This window comes from Lingula anatina, chromosome 7, assembly GCF_051362555.1.
Source record: "Lingula anatina isolate TDL-2025a chromosome 7, LinAna3.0, whole genome shotgun sequence".
NCBI lineage: Eukaryota > Metazoa > Brachiopoda > Lingulata > Lingulida > Lingulidae > Lingula > Lingula anatina.
The window spans coordinates 7,113,709-7,119,953 of record NC_141773.1 but is presented as its reverse complement, the minus strand read 5'-3'; positions in this window follow the sequence as shown (position 1 = coordinate 7,119,953).

The window sequence follows — 6,245 nt, the reverse complement described above, 5'->3', positions numbered from 1 at the left end:
AACATTACCCTTACTAACAGTTAAACATGAAGTTCTGGATTTAAAAGGTTCATTAATTATTTAACTGTAACTGTGACAATTGAGAGATGTACTCGTCAGGGCTGACGGCTGGTAGATATATGACCTAAAATGAACCTTTTTGGCAATGAGAAGTGATGATAAAAAATGTTTGGTTTTTTATTACCAAATGTATTCATAACTTTTGAAAAAAAGATTTAAAATGTAGTGTTCCTATTAATACCCGTTAATTCATAATGTACATGCAGGTGAAATGCTACCGAAATTTACCATTTTACTTTAAATTTTCAAACTTTTCGAGGGGAGTTCCCCCAAACCCCCACCGCGGACAGTGGGGGAGAGACAACCCCCTTCTCCCTCCCTCCCGCCCACCCCTAGAATGTTTGGTCCAGCATCTTTTAGGTCAAGCTCCTCATCGGAACCAGCAAATTATTTTCTTAAGTGGCAAAAACTGGATACATTTGACATCAAGGATTTTTTTCAGTAAATTTGCATATTAGTGAGTTCAAACGCGTTTTTTATATACAAGCGTACAGATATATATAAATGCTTGTGAGCGCATGGGCACTTAAGCGTTTCAGTGCAACTGGGGGTTCTGCTGTTCCTGTGGGTGGTTGATTCTTTTAAGAATTAAAATTCTTTTCACATTGTAATTTATGTTAACTCCTTTTAGACCCTAAGAGTGAGGAAGTTGAAACTTTTGGAGATTGAGAGGCCTATCATAAGGAATGTGCATAGACACTGCAGAATTTTAGTGTACTTTGAAATTGGATGATCTTAATTTATTAACATTGCAATTTCTGCCTTTTCCTCCTTTGACCATTAGAGTGGGAAAGTGCAACCATTGGGAATTGGTAAAAAGAAACTAACAATGCTATTGTCAGATTTCGGTATAACATCCCGTATAAATCAGAATTAGTCTAACGTAGAAAAGTGTGCATAATATCATATTTTTTCTAGTTAGTCGTTTTATGAAAGGTTCCATCCCAGTTAACTGCCAATGAATGTATATCACACAAATGCGCCGTTACCATGTGTTCTCTGCGGGTATACTTATCATGTTACTTATCCATTCCAGACTTTGGCACTTGTTATTGCCATGCCCACGGCGATATCCGCTATATGACTTGCGATAAAAGGCAGTTTAAGTACAACACCAGTCCTGCTCATATCGGCTTTATGGCAATGCCTCGTTTTGCAGTAGGCCTTCCTAGATGTAGTATGTGGTATGTGTTGACAAGGCACGAATTCTTCAATGGTCCCCCGAAGACCCGATTGAAAGCTGTGAAATTTGGCTGCTGGAGAAGTAGCGTTACCGTCCTTTTCAAGACCACGTTCGCCGGAATATACATTGTACAAGTGAGCTATATATATATATATATATATATATATATATATATATATATATATATATATATATGGGTGATCTCTGGTTACTGTAGAAGGAGCATGAACCAACAAATTATAATGCTTTTCATCTTTTTTGTTGTCGTAAAGCGATCACACAATCTAACGAGTTTAAAGGTAGATTTTTTGCGATTGCGCTGCAGCAGGAACCCCACCCATCATTTTTATTAACAATCATTCTCAAATATATTGTTCTCTTGATTCGTCTGCTACATTGTAAGATTAATTCTCACTCATTACAGACAAGGCATATCGTTCGAACCATCAATTTTGAGTATGTTGTAGGGCAACGCGGCAGTGCAAAATATAATTCTCCGTACAATTATCCAAATTTCTGCACTGAGCTTGTCCTGCCAAAATATGTACATGTTCGTCTCAGGTGTTTATTCTACTGAAAACTGCCACTGAAACCCCGTCCCAAATTATTTTTAGAAAGGACACCAAATAACTTATCTGAAGTATAAAACGTAAGATAGATATGATGTATTTATTCCATTTTTATGTCTTTACAAAATGTATAATTACGATGTCAATGCACGCCTGCATCTTTAGTGAGCGGAACATAAAGCATTATTTGCTAAAAGCTCTTTTTACCTGTTATCTCTAATATTATTAACATTACTAATGTAATCTTTCTAATAAAACGTTGCTGAACAATTTCATAAATAACCGACTTTGTGTTTGCAGTTACCATCCGGGGACTTAAAAGGGACGATCGGCACCTGTTGAAAGTTATGGGAAAATGACTAGGGTTCCTAGCGGACTACTTTTCCATGCTGCGCACGCAGGTGTTTTTGTCATTCATCCTTGAGACTCTATTAGTATCCCATTTTTCCATGCTATTACAAAGCTAACATTATTATTTAAGTCTTTTTTTTATTACAGATAGAAGATGGTCCTGGAACCCCCATAGTATTGACGACATCAATTACAGGACCGCAATTCCTGTTTAATGGGATATATTTTCGCGTCACGGTTGTGTGGCTAAATGCCCACATACCAGGGTATTATCTCTGTATCGAATGCAAATTCTTCAAGATCAAGCTCTATATTGCCCGTCACTGTATGGTGATTGTCATCCCCCCTATTTGGTGCGACCGTATTCGTGGCATATGTGGCGATTGGAACACAAACCCAGATAACGACAAGATCAGCCTAGACATTCTCACGAGCGGAGACACCCCTTGGGGACCGCTCGTCAATGCTACTTCTCCTTTGTGGCCGTAAGTAAAATTATTTGTATTAACCATAACTGGGAAACTCGTGTCTTTTAGCGAGGGGGGGGTAACCTTTCCCCCCCCCCCCCCCCCCCCCCCCCCCCCCCCCCCCGGTAATAAAATCTTTACTATTGACCATTACTGTTGAATTCAGAGCATTAAGAGAGGAAGGGAACTTACCCCACTTCTCTCACTCCAACCCCTACCCCGTATTATCATCTTCTGTATACACCATTACTGCTGAATTCAGCGCTTTAAGCTAGGGGAGAAACTAACCCAACTTCTCCACTCCCCCGTTAAAAACTGTCTCTAATTTTCCAAACAAATAGTATAACATTATGTTTGTTGCAGCATGCGTTGCGTAAAACAAATATCTGTGGGAGTTTTTCTTTTTTGACAGTTTCTGGAAGGGAACAGAACTCGCCATTTTGGATAATTTTCTGTCTTTTTATCATTGTTTTTTACTACCTTTCTTAACAATATCATCGGTAAGACGAAATGCAAGTGGAGTCATTATGACACATTTCCTTTCAGGTGGCCATAAATGGACAAGACCCCAGACGCCTCCAACTACTCCCAACTACCCTCGTATCTTCTTTCTGGCTAGTTAAAATGCCTTGAGACAAGCTTCATAATTCTTTCTTTATTTTTATGGCACGGGTTTCTCCAAAATAAACAATAACAAGTATCACGGGAATAAGTAATATCATTTTTCTCCCGCTTTATAGACGTTTACAATATCTAGTGTGTATATCCGTTTTTTTTTTTTTCATAAGGTTATCCTCGATAGTGTCCAATAGCTTGTTTGAAGATAATGATAATATTACAAGCATAATGATATCTGCCACTGATATTAAATCAAAGGACATTATGACTTCATTTGGAACTATGCATGTATGTAATGTTAACTTTTTTCTCGAGATAAGTAATTTCGTAATTAATTTAAGTCGAGGTAGAGCATAGAATTCGCTTATAATTGGGAGATGTTTTTAGTTTTAACCGAGGGATATGCATTGCAATGCGGTGTCTTTACTTTTAAGACTCACACGCTCTAGATAAAATGTTATGGATGAAATAGAACAAGATATGTTTTTTAACATGTGCATGTACATGTTATTTACCAAATTGGAACTAATAGTATTATTTCGACTTTGTATTTTAATAATTCCTTAACGTTAAAAGAAAAGTATCAGCTGAAGAATTATTCGATATATGCTTTTGGTTACATGTATGTTTTCGTAGATATTCTATAAGTTATTTTAGTAAGAAGTTTTTGGGGTGATTAATTTTTCGAATTCATTGCTCCATCCCGTAGTTACATAATTATACGTTATTATTTATTATTAATTATGACGTTTATTATCATGGAAAGATCGATGCTCACAGAAATTGCCATTTCAGTACAGGATATGACAAACAAATACCGAAAGAAAGTGTAAGGGTGCTAGAATGAGAGCTGCATGACATATTTTAGACATGTTGGAGACAAGCAATGTCAAAATTATTACAGACATTTGTGCTTTTTTGATAATGAAGAAAAGGTCAGCTTATGGGCGTGTATGTAATAGGACACTATAAGGGTACTATATTCAGGTGTCGGTGTGAGCTAAAGGGGAGTGCTGAACGCCCCCTCAAACCTTACACCCATGTACCGGTATATGGACACAAGACCACTTGGGACTCAAAATGATGCCACTGAAACTGTTCAAATAACTAGTAGAAACTGTCTCTTTTCGTTATTTCGAAGTCTTGCAACTTGCAAACATGCTTTGCTACTAAAAGGACTTTCCGTCAGCGAACTTAAATGATCTTTACTTAAACGGAGGCAACCCTACAGCGGCTAAAGGACAAAATGACCAAACGGAAATCAACAATGGACACTGAATATTGAAACTGGTGGTGCTCGCAATTCTTTTGGTTCTTCGTTGACTTTTCTTACATGTTTAAGTATTGGCAACCATTAAAACAATTTGTATAACCCTTATGATATATAATGTGGTTCTTTATTAAGAGGTGCTCGTGTTTATTAATTTAGGTTTAAGTTATAAACCCTTTGTTTTCTTTGATTCATTTCTACAGTTAATTTCGACAAAGTGGTCAAATTGTGGGAAATTTTCAATCTTATTTATGCAATTGTACACCATCAATGTTACGACGAAAAAATTATATTCCGTTAAAACAAACCTATTTGGGAAATATTCTAGAAACAAATTCTGCATTGTACTATTTGTAGTGTACGTGGGAGCTTATTATTGGAAACATATTACATGGTATCATATAATTTTGATTTTTTTAAATCATTGGTTGTCGTTCATATCTACTGTGTTTCGCCGTGCTTGTGCTTAAGCATAATAAAATCATGTTAAACATGTGTTCTTTTTATTCTTAATTTTATATTTGCAGCTTGCATTGATGAACAGTGCAATGAAAAAATAAAGCACCTGATATTTATATCGTTTCCTTCTCGAAGAAAAAGGTATTCTATGTGAATCTTGCAAATTATTTAGGGAAAAAGTTCAGGCTAATTCAACTAATAATGGCACATCAAAAGGGTTTATGCTGCACTTTGCAACTTCCAAAATAGTTAAAAAAAAGAAAGTACCACGGGAGATTAATGTAAGGGATACGTGCCTGCTGTGTCCTCCACTAAATCTGCCATTGCATGTCTTGTAGCTTCAAAGCTATTTATACTCCCAAAACCAATAAATAAATAATTAAGTAATTAATAAAATAAAATAAAATAAATAAATAAAAATAGATAAATAAATAAATAAAATTAATATATATAATCGAGTCATAAACCACTGTTTTCATTCAAATTCTTAATGGATTTTTTCACAAAAATTCACTGAATGAACTATTAAATAAGCTTACGATATTAAAAAATCAAATACAGATTTCAATATTTTATACGGTATCCTCTTGAGGGTGAACCTGACGTGTCTGTGCGTAAATTTCAAACGTTTTGAAATGTTGCCGGAGTGATGGCGTTCCACATAGATCAGAAAAAAATGTAGCGCCTCGATATGAGAATGAGCTCATCCATAGCATCTTTGCTTTTTAGCCTGAAATTTTTCCAAAATATCAATTTGGCTAATAAACTGACCAAGCAGGGGATCATTATATTGTATATTATATATTCTTATATATTTAAATTAAAATTATTATTGAAGATTCCGTAAAAAAAAACAAACAAACAAAAAGTCCTCTGTTGTACGCTATACATGTATATATATTAAGCTGCTACTTGGAATAACTGGATCACACTGCCACATACAAAAATAGTTGAATCACACTGCCACACACACACACAAGGGAGTGGTTCAGTAAAATATGAAACTGTTCAGATATGTTTATGTAGTGCATCAGATGTGCCCGGCTTATACACATCTATAGCAATATTGACACTTTTTACACAATCTAACATCCTATTACATTACTGTAGACAAAGACTTAAAATGTTAATCCTATTTAAAATCAATCACTGTCCTTTATCCGTTAAGTGAAGAGAAAAATACAGGAAAAGTATTTTATTGACCTATGTATAGAAAGATCTATTATAACTTCAGTAGTTTAAGATTTAAAATAAGAATTAAAAAAAAA